Source organism: Bufo bufo, chromosome 6 (assembly GCF_905171765.1).
Source record: "Bufo bufo chromosome 6, aBufBuf1.1, whole genome shotgun sequence".
Lineage (NCBI taxonomy): Eukaryota > Metazoa > Chordata > Amphibia > Anura > Bufonidae > Bufo > Bufo bufo.
In genome coordinates, this window is record NC_053394.1 from 54,205,310 (window position 1) to 54,218,594 (window position 13,285).

The 13,285-nt window shown below is 43.6% G+C and overlaps 1 protein-coding gene across 1 annotated transcript in view; it reads right to left on the reverse strand.

Moving 5' to 3' along the window:
* Positions 1–12,857, reverse strand: part of LOC121004845 (alpha-2-macroglobulin-like protein 1) — a 113,643-nt gene extending 100,786 nt beyond the window's left edge. The window contains exons 1-4 of the mRNA XM_040437237.1: positions 12,827–12,857; positions 8,785–8,791; positions 7,320–7,330; positions 224–227 (exon numbers count right to left, since the gene is read on the reverse strand). The gene's annotated coding sequence lies outside the window, so the exon portion shown is untranslated. The remainder of the gene's footprint in view (positions 1–223; positions 228–7,319; positions 7,331–8,784; positions 8,792–12,826) is intronic.
* Between the last annotated feature and the right edge of the window lie 428 nt (positions 12,858–13,285).

A 13,285-nucleotide genomic window follows, 5' to 3' on the forward strand; every position in this document is an offset into this window, starting at 1 on the left:
CCAGATTGTTAGAGAAAACGGATCCGTCCCCATTGACTTACATTGTGTGTTAGGATGGATCCGTCTCGCTCCGCATCCCAGGATGGACAGACAGGCGTCCGCCTACAGAGTGGAATGGTAACTGAATAGAGGCAAACTGATGCATTCTGAGGGGATCATTTTCCATTCAGAATGCATTAGGGCAAAACTGATGGATTTTGGACCGCTTTTGAGAGCCCATGACGGATCTCAGAAACGGAAAGCCAAAATGCTAGTGTGAAAGTAGCCTAAGGGTACTTTCACACTAGCATTATTCTTTTCCGGTATTGAAATCCAGTAAAGGGTCTCAATACCGGGAAAAAATGCATTTGTTTTGTCCTAATGCATTCTGTATGGAAAGCAATCCGTTCAGTATGCATCAGGATGCCTTCCGTTCCGTCCCTTTCACGGTATTTGACTGTATTTTGATCTTTGTGAAAATGGAAATACCGGATCCGTTATTCCGCATGATACCGGATGCGGAAAAATGGGTAATCAGTTTGTATTCAGTTTTCAAGATCCGGCAGGCAGTTCTAGCAGCGGAACTGCCTGTCGGATTCCAATAATGCTAGTGTGAAAGTACCCTAACTTGAGTAATCAGTTTTAAAGCTCCAAAATGGCATCCAAGATAAAAGAAAATGAAAATTTAAGAAAAATAAGCAGATAACTAAGACAGATAAAACAAGTCCTTACATATAACAGTCAGGAATAGCTGCTAACTAATAAAACTATTTCACCAGAGAAATTGATTTGATGGGTCTAAGTCTGAGGCATTGTATGTTTCTGACAATAGTCAAAAAAGACCATTGTATCCTGAGGGATCACTATATACAGACTTTAGAACCAGCAGTCAGAACACTTCGAGGATATATGGAAACATACAAATTTATTATATAATAAAACCGTAATATACCTAAGTGTAATACATCTAAATAAATAAAAGATATACGTAAAAATAGTAAAATAAAGAATATTAAAATGACAAATTCATCAATTAATCTCACTGTATGAGTAGGATTGTACTTTGGTTCTCTATATGGATAGAGGCATGCTTGCATAGGCAGAAATCCCGATGGCAGGTGCCATGTAATCAGTCCGTATATGTAGGACTTCTGATCCTTGTGTGTAGGGGACACAATTCCTACGTAGTCCCACCTTTCAGAGTCAATCAAGTTCACCCGTTTGTGGAAAATGCAATGTTCACATTTGGTGTTTAGTACTCACGATATGTTGCACTGGTCAAAATCTTTTTGCGTGTAGAGGTTCTTTCTGTGGCATCCCACAGCTCCACCACGCTCCAGCAGTGTCGGTTTCGATTTGCAGCGTCTTTAGGGATCCCGTCCCAATTTTCGTGAGACTTGGTCCATCTGTTAGTTTCGTAAGTAAAGCGGTATTGAATTCCTTGAAGGTGAAGTTTAGTACATGGCCATGTATATTACGTAGTTGATTAACGCACTGGTATTCCCGCCAGACGCGTTTCGAGATAGCTTATCTCTTCCTCAGTGGGTGCCATTAAATCTGATATTGCTTAATTTATTCCTGCTTGAAATTTGTGTTACAGCTCAGACGGACACACTGTACTGAATCGAACTACACCAGACAGTATCACTAAGTGGGTGACTGATGCTGTCTGCTTGGGAAAGTCTGGTGTTGCCAGTGTCAAGGATGTTGAGCTTACCGCCTTCCAAAATTACTTCATTGACCTGATTGTCCCCTACTCTGTAGTACAAGGAGAGAAATTTACCATACAAGCCGTGGTCTTCAGCTATGCAAAGAAATGTATTCTGGTAAGAATAATTATATAGTAACTAGAGATGAGCCAAGTATTGAAAAATTCTATTTAGCTACTTTGCCGAATCTTACAAAAAATTCTCTTTGTGATGAATTACTTTGTTGCGAAGCGCATTTCTTTGTAACTAATGGTTGTAATGACAGAGATCGGCGATTGCGCCACTCCCTGTTATTGTACCCCTCAGATGTATTGTTCATAGCTGACAGGCCTTGAGATTGTATTACAACTGCAGATGCATACAGATGAGGGTGGGTTCACATCTGCGTTATGGATTTTGTTATGGCTTTCCGTTATAACATGGTTATAACGGAAAATAACGGAATCCACAAAACGGAAGCCTTCAAGAGGCATTCTGTTTTGATCCGTCATAATAGAAGGCTATGGGAATCATAACGGATCCGTCTGGTTCCCGTCATGCAAGACGGAAAACAAAGTCCTGTCGACAGGACTTTTTTTCCGTTCTGCATAATGGAAACCAGACGGATCCGTTATGATTCCCATAGCCTTCTATTATGATGGAAATCAAAACAGAGTGCCTTTGAGAGGCTTGCGTTTTGCATTCCGTCATAATGCAAGTCTATAGGCAGCAAAACGGATCCGTCCTTCCGTCTTATGGATTTCATTATTTTCTGTTATAACCATGTTATAACGGAAAGCCATAACGGAATCCATAACACTAATGTGAACCCACCCTTACTGAAAACTCCAACAAAAAGGCACACTGCTCCACCAAATCAGTATAAAATATATGAAATGGACCTTATTAAGCTGACAATAAAATAAAATAACATATATATGGTATCATAATCTAAAACCACTGGAGGATGCACATACAATGTGGTCATATTACAAGTATAATAAAAGATAAAGAAATCAAGCGTTGATCGTATAACACAGACCACAAGATGTACAGTGAAATAAGTATACCTACCAAAATAAGCACCTCCACAGGACATACCAACACGTGTTGGGATGGTTTTAAATTGTTTTCTATGAAAAGAATTCCAGAGTAGAACATAGTTGTTTTTTCTGTAACGAGGGAGTCTGTCAAGACTTAATGCTGTGTGTGGTTTGGGTAACATAAATCCCCTTCAGTGGTGTAACTAGAAATGACTGTGTCACACAGAAAATTTTTGAATGCCCCCCCCCCCCCCCCCCCCACAACAGCCAATTCTTTGCAAACCCCCTCCTCCCATGCAACCCCCACTACTGTGGTTAGTCAAGATCGCTCTCTCTCAGACCAGGCCGGGTATCAATCAGCTCATTCCACTTTCTACTGTTTCTTAATTACTATAATGTAATTTTATAATACTGCTGAGAGAGTCCTGACAATAAAATATTTTAGTCCTCCTCCTTGATAGACCCCTTCTGAGTTTGGGTCCCAAAGTAGTCTCCTCCCCTGCTTCCCCTATAGCTCCGCCACTAATCCCCTGACAGATTCCTTTTAGAATTGTATTATTTTGTACTTCTGAAATATATTTCCATTTGCTTTATCATTATAACAGATTGTCACCTCATTGGCTGATTCTGAAGACCTTATAACAGTCAAAGATAAGGAGCAGGCCAGATGTGTCTGTGAGGGGCATTCGCACAGCTTCACCTGGGATGTCTCAGCCAAAAAAACAAGTAAACAATTATTTCTTCATTTAAATTTCTTAAAATAAAAATCTTAGATTTTTGTTTAGTTATTCATACAATGAAGTTGTAGGTTTTTCCACCTAGTAGGTGGGTAAAATATTGCCTAAGGGTCATGCACATAGTAGAACCAGAAGCCAAAGCACAAAGACAGTTACAGAGATTATACGTCCTTAATATGGAGCTTTAGGGCTTCTGTGTGCTGCCTTACAGAAGTGCGTACAGAACTTCATAGAGCATGTCACATTTTTCCCCCATCAGGTTTCTATGGAATCCAACAGATAAAAAAACACGCTTTCATGGATGTATGCAAAAGTACATGGTGATATTTATGAAACTCTTCAACCCTTTCAAAGGGTTTGTCCAGGATTTTGATATTGATTGGCTATCTTTAGAACAGGCCGTCAATATCAGATTGGCCCTGGTCCGACAACTCGAGAGATTAGTTGTATCTCTTGTGACAGAACTGTACAGCTCCATCCAATGTGTAGTAGGTGAAGTTGGGAACTGCAGCACTGCTCCCACCGAAGCGAATGGGAGCAGTGCTCCAGTTACCAGTACTGTCCACTACACAAAGCCACCTTCGAGTGCTGGAGCTACAGCTAAACAGCTGATAAGCAGGGTTGTTGGGAGTCAGACCCCCGCCAATCAGATATTGATGGCCTATGACTAGGTTTGACCGAACCCGAACTGCAAAGTTCGGGTTCGTACCTAACTTTGCGAGTTCGGGTACCCGGACCTGAACCCAGACTTTTTCACTTAAGTTCGGGATAGGTGTTCGGGTGATTTTATTATTTTCCATTATAACATGGTTATAATGGAAAATAATAGCATTCTTAAGACAGAATGCTAAATATAATGTCCATTGAGGGGTTCAAAATAATTAAAAAAAAACTCATCCACTTGATCACACAGCTGGTATCCTCTTCTTTCTTTGGGACCTGCAAAAGGACCTGCGATGTGGTGAGCGCTGTGATGTCATTGCAGATCCTTTTGCAGGTCCTTAAGAAAGAAGAGGATACCGGCTGCGTGATCAAGTGGATGAGGTGAGTTTTTTTTAAAATTATTTTTAACCCCTCAATGTAAATTTTATTTAGCATTCTGTCTTAAGAAAAAAATAAAGTGAAGTTTGGGTCCCCATTGACTTTAATGGGGTCCGGGTTCGGGGTCAAGTTCGGGTCAAGTTTGGGTCCTGAACCCGAACTTTGACCTGAAGTTCAGCCGAACCCAGTGAACCCGAACTTCCACGGGTTCGCTCATCCCTACCTGTGACCTATCCTGAGGATAGGTCATCAATATTATGGTCTGGATAGCCCCTTAAAGGACCAAGCATTTCTTTTTAATCATCGCCTTAATTAACTTTTTTTTTCCTTTTCGATTGATGTAACTGTATGCGGAGTTGTACTTTTCAATTACATCATTTTGTGATACAAATATTCTATGGATTAACTATTAACCCTTTTTCTACTAGCACCACGCATGTACAGCACTGGAGAGATAGGTGAACATAGAGCCCGCTTGCATGTGCAACAATTTCAAACAGCAGAGACCCGTGGCTAATAACCACGACAGGCAAAAAAGCTAAAAAACCCAGAATCGTGGGCTTCCGGGCTTCTTTCCAGCATCCCCTGTAATTGGTTTCAATACGCCAGGTCTCTCTGAAGAGACCCAGGGTATTTGAGATGCAATTCTTATTTTGACCAGCAGGGGCAGGCCAACATAAGAAATTAGCAATTCAAGTATTATCATGGTTCTTTATGAAACATTTTAGCCTTGAACACTGCCTACATTTGAAAAAGAAGAAAAAAGTATAAAAAATTTAAAAAATATAAAAATTTTAATCATCCCCTTTCCGTAGTATAAAAAAAGAAATATATAAATAACAAAAAATATAAACATCATGTGCATCACTACATCTAAAAGTGCCCGTCCTAGTAAAATATAAAAATATTTTTCCAATACGGCAAATGGCGTAACAGAAAAAGGGTCAAAATGGCTGATTCACCATTTTTTCATTACTTCTCTTGCCCCAAAAAATTTAATAAAATGTGATCAAAAAGTCACACATACTCCAAAATGATATCAATAAAAACTACTGATCATCCCGCAAAAAAATGAGCCCCTACACAGCTCAGTAGACATAACTCTAAAAAAAGTAATAGGAGTCAGAATATGAGGTAAAAAATAAATTGGGTAAGTTTTAATTATTTTTTACACTATTTAGACATAAAAAACTATACTTGATGGTATTGTTGTAATCGAACTGACCCAGAGAATATAGGGCACAGGTCATTTTTGCCGTAAAGGGAACTCCGTAGGGACAAAACATGTAAAACAGTGAATTACGTATTTTTTCCAATTCCACCCCATTTGGAATTTTTTTCCTGCTTCCCACTCCATTGTATTCAATGGTGTAAATGGTGGCATTAGAAAGCACAACTTGTCCCACAAAAAAAAAAACAAGCCTTCATATGGATACATGTAAAAAAAAAAAATGGCTCCAGGAAGATAGGGAAGAAAAATGAAAACGAAAAAATCTCCGGTATACAAGGAGTTAATAGCAATTCTGAAGTTTTTTTAGGTTTTTTTGCTGTTCATAGTGCAGCATAAATAACATGTTTTCTTAATTCTTTGGATTTATATTATTATTTTAATTTTGTTTCTTTTTTTCTTTTTTTTTTATATAATAAAAGCAATTTATGGACAAAATATGTTTTGTATTTTTTCTTTTATTTCTTCTAATATTTAAAGAGTAACTAAACTTTTGAATAAAATTTTATTAAGATGTTCCTAATGCCATATTAAAACTTTTTCTAATATAGTTTATTAAGACTTTTTGTATTTTTATTACAGTCTTACCATCCTAAAGCGCACCATTCCCTGTGTGCTTAAAATTTACTTCTCTGTATAATGCTTGGCCCTTGACTGCCATTGTAACCATTAACATAACACAATCACTGTGGCATAGTATTGATGGAGTGACAAAGGGAGCCCTTCTCCATGTCTAACCACTTATGTGCTGGTTAATAATGGAGCATGAAAGGGGTTAAACAGCTGGGATCAGAGCTGTCTCTGTGTATTGCAAGGACAAAATAAGTGTTTCCAGAATGCAATAGCATGGCGCTGGACTTCTGAGGACTCCTGCCAGATCCATACTATTACAACGCTGGTCTTTAAGGGGTTAAAAAATGGGGGAAATTTATCATAACTGGTTTAAAGGAATAGTGGCTTAGTTGTGCATAGCAACCAATCATACTCCACCTTTCTTTTTCCAAAAGAGGTCTGAAAAATGAAAGGTGAAATCCAAATATTATATAATAAAATACTCCATAATGTTTTTTGTTTTTTTTTACTTGATATCAAAAGTGTCATGATTTTCACCTTTCAGAGACACTAAAGATTGAGGTTGACAGTGGATCTCTAGAAGTGGAAGGTGATTGTACCCAAGATGCTCTTCTGATCGGAAAGGACCGCCGAAAGGACTCTGTGGAGAAAACCATTGTGGTCAAGGTGAGGTACATTTAACCACAATGTCTATATGAAGTTTTGAGAAAGTTCTAGTTTTATTTACACCTTATACTTAGTAATTGTAATCTCTTGTACCACTAAATTGGATTGCCATATGGGGCAATGTACATCTTCCTAGCTTAAAGGGAACCTGTCATGTGGATATTTGATTATAATCTAACTAATTATATACAATCAATAACTACTAAAAAGTACCTTAGATGTATTAACTTACTGGTGTGACAGATGGTTATCTCATAATATATACACAAAGATGCCGCATGCTAATGAGCTGATTAGAGTCCGGCTTGATGTAATTGAGTCCAGCGTATATTTAATTCAGAGCTATAGCCACTCCCCTGCCCACCTGCTGCTGATTCATATGGAAAAAAAATGTTATTCAGCAGCAGGTTGGCGGGGAGAGTCAGGAGCTCATGAATATTCATGACTCATCATTATCAGCTGGAGCTTTTCAATACAAGATGTTGGCAGATTGACTGGGTCAATTAAAGAAAGTGACCCAGCATTGTGCTAAGAGAATCAATCACTTATTTATGTTGCCCTTAGTTAGGACACCATAAAACTGGTGACAGGTTCCCTTTAAGTAGCCATGACCAATGGTATACCTTCAAAGAAGGCAGACCAACTGACTGCTATGGGGCCTTCTTCTCTTCCCAGTGTGAAAACACTGCATTTTCATGCAACCACCCCTAGGGGGATCTCATTGCAAACAGATTATTACAGCCTTCATTTCAGTTAATTGCATTTAAATACATTTCTATGAGACACACATGGGTCAAAATTGGCCAGAAAAATTCCCACTAGAGATTCTCTCACCAATAAATTAAAATGTATCCTTTATTTCATGTATTGATACAAATGCAAATACGTACCCAACATAGGATTAAGAATTAAAATTATCAGCCCTTACCTGTGCCTGTGGCGGCAGCAGGTCTGAAATCAAATGCAGTCACCGGGAGCAGGCAGTTCCGAGAACAGCCACCGGGGGCCTTCATCGGACTGTTCTCGGAACTGCCCTCTCCCGGTGACCGCATTTGATTTCAGACCGGCTTCCGGCACAGGCACAGGTAAGGGCTTACCTGTGCATCGCCAGACGGGTGAGTCAAGATGGCAGCCTGCATGTGTTCACTGGCGAACACCGCGAACTGACCATCACTGACCATAATCACATTTTAACCAGTCCAAGACTGGGCCATTTTTTCCCTTTCTAGACCAGACACATTTCCTATATTTTTTTTTCCAGTACATGCAGCTTTGAAAGCAATAACTGATATATATATATATATATATATATATACAGTACAGACCAAAAGTTTGGACACAACTTCTCATTCAAAGAGTTTTCTTTATTTTCATGACTATGAAAATTGTAGATTCACACTGAAGGCATCAAAACTATGAATTAACACATGTGGAATTATATACATAACAAACAAGTGTGAAACAACTGAAAATATGTCATATTCTAGGTTCTTCAAAGTAGCCACCTTTTGCTTTGATTACTGCTTTGCACACTCTTGGCATTCTCTTGATGAGCTTCAAGAGGTAGTCCCCTGAAATGGTTTTCACTTCACAGGTGTGCCCTGTCAGGTTTAATAAGTGGGATTTCTTGCCTTATAAATGGGGTTGGGACCATCAGTTGCATTGAGGAGAAATCAGGTGGATACACAGCTGATAGTCCTAATGAATAGACTGTTAGAATTTGTATTATGGCAAGAAAAAAGCAGCTAAGTAAAGAAAAACGAGTGGCCATCATTACTTTAAGAAATGAAGGTCAGTCAGTCAGCCGAAAAATTGGGAAAACTTTGAAAGTAAGGGCTATTTGACCATGAAGGAGAGTGATGGGGTGCTGCACCAGATGACCTGGCCTCCACAGTCACCGGACCTGAACCCAATCGAGATGGTTTGGGGTGAGCTGAACCGCAGAGTGAAGGCAAAAGGGCCAACAAGTGCTAAGCATCTCAGGGAACTCCTTCAAGACTGTTGGAAGACCATTTCAGGGGACTACCTCTTGAAGCTCATCAAGAGAATGCCAAGAGTGTGCAAAGCAGTAATCAAAGCAAAAGGTGGCTACTTTGAAGAACCTAGAATATGACATATTTTCAGTTGTTTCACACTTGTTTGTTATGTATATAATTCCACATGTGTTAATTCATAGTTTTGATGCCTTCATAGTCATTAAAATAAAGAAAACTCTTTGAATGAGAAGGTGTGTCCAAACTTTTGGTCTGTACTGTATATATATATATATTGTAGGAGAGTCCCCGGAATATAAATGGACGGACGATACGTGCCACCAGAGGTCCTGGCCTCGGTGGAGTAAGAACCGGATCATTGCGGTTACAGCGGCGAATGCTGCTGGCGCAGCGTGTCCGGGCCGGTTTTTACTGGGAACAGGTAAAGAGTTGGGGGGGTGCCTGTTCCCCACGGCCAGCCCAGGTTTTTGGTGGAGCTGGGCCTTTAAAGAACCCAGCCTGCTGATGATGGGGGTGGGGTGTGTCTTGCTGTGCTGGAGATTTCGACAGACAGAGTCAGTGCTGGAGGAGGAGAGTCTGGGCGCAGCACACATTGAAGGATAGTCCTGGGACCTGTGGTGCTACGAGCCGAAGTGGCTCTGGCCTGAGGGAGACAAAGGCAGGTAGCCTACAAGCCTGCAGAAACTGCTGTGGTCTGTCCAAAACAAGGTGACTCAAACCTGCTGTTTATTTTTTCTATGGAAGGACTTTTGTTCTATGCACTATGTGGATATGCACCTGTCTGGTCTGCACATTGCCTGTTATGCCTTTGGTGTAAATAAAGTCACGGTGAACCACAAAGACTGTCTGTGATTGTCTCAATACTGCCGCCGCTACCGTGGCCTACCACGAGCACATCCCCACAATTGGTGGCTTGGAGCGGGCCTTCCTGCAGTGAGGCAGGCCTGAGGCAAAAGTTGTGTTGGACTGCATGTCATATATCAGGCCTGCAAGTTTTATGGTTCCTGACAAGATGGAGGAGGCCATTAAGCACCTGATTCAGAGTAATGTACAGCAGCAACAGGCATTGCAGGCTCAGAGGGAAAATAATGAGCTACAGCAAAAAAGACACGAGGAGGCTATGTGTGCACAGCAGCAAACAAACAATCTCCTAATGCAGCAGCTGGTAGCCATGCAAGAGTCGGTGCGAACATCCCTGCAAGGAGTTTCAACCGCAACAACCCCGACTGTGTCTACCGCCAGGGATAAAGTCCGATCCGCCCTGAGGAAAATGGGTCCGGAAGATGATATAGAGGCGTTCCTGACGGTGTTCGAAAGAACCGCGGAGCAAGAGAGGCTGCCATTGGAACAGTGGGCCGAGGTGGTGGCGCCTTTTCTGGTGTGGGACGCACAAAAGGCCTATTTTGACCTCAGCCGCGATGAGGCCAAGGACTATGAGAGGCTAAAAAGTGAGGTGTTGGCCAGGTTGGGGGTAAACACCTATGTGCGAGCGCACAGGGTGTATCAGTGGGTGTTTGCCGAGTCCCGACCCACCCGGTCACAAGCCTATGACTTACTTCACCTAGTAAAAAAATGGCTTTAGCCTGAAATATTGAGCCCTTCTCAGATGGTTGAAAGGGTCGTGGTCGACAGGTTCGTGCGTACCCTCCCGAGAGCCATACAGCGCTGGGTGGGACAAGGCGATCCAGGCAACCTGGAACAACTGGTTAGCCTGGTGGAGAGGTATATGGCCACTCAGAATTTGGTGCGGGACTTAGCGGTACTACCGAAGTCACGTCAGCCCCCGTTGCCGACCCGGGATCCTGAAAAAGGGATCCCACCTCATAAGGAGGGGAGTGGATCTCCAGTCCGTGGGAGGAATACCCTGGGGAGGAGGGAGGCTGCGAGGATCAGATGTTGGCATTGTCAGGGTTGGGGACATGTGGCAGCCAACTGCCCTAGGGCATCCGAACCCATGGACTGCGGGTTCGCTCGCCGGTCCTCTTTTTATGCCCAACCGGTGTATATAGCTGACCCCCTGCTGGCTGCGGACACCCCTCCGTTGTGTGATGTTGTTGTCAATGGTCACTCCGTGCAGGCCCTGCTGGACTCTGGGAGCCTGGTAACTCTGGTCCATGAATCGCTGGTAACGGAAAAACTCCCAGATAGGCGAACCCTTACCATTGTCTGTATACATGGGGATCGCCGGGAGTATCCCACCACTAAGGTTACCCTGGCGGTGTGTGGGAAGGAGGTACCACATGTCGTCGGAGTGGGGAGACGGCTCCCCTATGCCGCAATATTGGGAAGGGACTTTCCCCTGTTCTGGACTTTGTGGAGGAACAGGTTGCCTACCTGTGGGGAAGAAAAATGTCCGGGTCCCGAGCCCGAGGACCCCGAGGCAGGGGCCCCAGCTATAGGGGTCACCGTAGGGGAGGTAGAGTGTAACCCTGACCGGTTTCCCCTAGAAGTATTGGCGGGTGAGACAGTAGAAAGTTCGTCTATCCTGGATCTGGGGGTACCGCGAGAAACCTTCGGGACCGCACAGCTCCAGGATTCGACGTTATTGCGGGCTAGAGAAGGTGTGTCGGTGATTAATGGCGTTGCCCAGCGTCCCGGCGCAATTACCGTATTTCCTCACCTGGCCTATAACCAGGACCTGTTATATAGGGTAGACAAGGTGAGGCAGGAGGTGGTGGAACAACTGGTGGTGCCCCAGCCTTACCGGCGAATGGTCTTGGATTTAGCGCATGCGCATGTGTTGGGTGGTCATCTGGGGGTTAAGAAAACGCTGGAGCGAATTCTACAACGGTTCTATTAGCCTGGGATTTATGAGGAAGTCCGGAGGTTCTGTCAATCCTGTCCAGTGTGTCAGGTGACTAGCCCCTACCCTCAGTATCGCAGTCCACTGGTACCTATGCCCATTATAGAGGTGCCCTTCGAAAGGATCGCCATGGATCTGGTAGGCCCCATTATTAAGTCAGCCCGAGGTCACCAACACATACTGGTAGTGTTAGACTATGCCACTCGCTATCCGGAGGCGGTCCCATTGCGCCATACGTCGGCCAAGGTAATAGCTAAAGAGCTTATGAGTATGTTCGTCCGGGTGGGGATACCAAAGGAGATTCTGACGGACCAGCGGACACCCTTTATGTCCAAAATAACAAAGGAATTGTGTAAGCTATTAAATATAAAACACCTGCACACGTCCGTCTACCATCCCCAAACCGATGGGTTAGTAGAACGTTTAATAAGACCCTGAAGTCCATGCTAAAAAGAGTCGTGGCTAAGGACGGGAGAGATTGGGACTTACTGTTGCCCTATGTTTTGTTTGCGGTACGGGAAGTGCCCCAGGCGTCCACGGGGTTCTCGCCCTTTGAGTTGTTATATGGGCGACATCCCCGTGGACTACTGGACATCGCTAAGGAGGCATGGGAGCAACAGCCTACGCCTCATAAAAGTGTGATAGAACACATAGGAAAAATGCAGGACCGAATAGGGGTCGTGTTGCCGATCGTCCGGGAGCACATGGAAGCGGCACAACTGGCCCAGAGTCGGGTATATAACCGGTCCGCCCGGGTAAGGACATTTCACCCGGGTGACCGAGTTCTTGTACTCATGCCCACGGTCGAGAGTAAATTCCTGGCCCGGTGGCAAGGACCCCATGAAGTTAAGGAGAAAGTGGGCCCAGTTGATTACAGGATATACCAGCCAGGGCGGCGGAAGCCCGAACAGGTATATCATGTGAATCTACTAAAACCTTGGAGAGACAGAGAGAATTTGTTTGGAGACAGCCCGCCCTCTGTCTGGACGGCAGGGAGTGACCCGGGGTCACCAGGTGTTCTGGAGAACGCCGCTGGGGTGACGATAGGGGACGGACTGTCGACCAAACAGGCACAAGAGGTGAGAGAATTCGTTAGTCGGAATAGGGACGTATTCTCTGACCTTCCTGGACGTACCACCTTGATCGAACATGACATTGTCACCGAGCCCCGGGTGAAAGTCCGCCTAAGACCATACCGAGTACCGGAGGCTCGGCGACAGGCCATATCGCAGGAGGTAAGATCGATGCTACGTCTAGGGGTCATAGAAGAGTCAAAGAGCGAGTGGGCTAGCCCGATTGTCCTTATTCCCAAACCGGATGGTTCATTACGGTTCTGTAATGATTTTAGGAAATTAAATGAGGTATCAAAATTTGACGCCTATCCCATGCCTCGGGTGGACGAGTTGATAGAGCGGCTGGGAAAAGCCCGGTATTTTTCGATCCTAGATCTCACGAAGGGCTACTGGCAGGTACCTCTGACGGAGGCGGCAAAGGAGAAGACGGCCTTTGTCACCCCGGAGGGGCTTTTTCAGT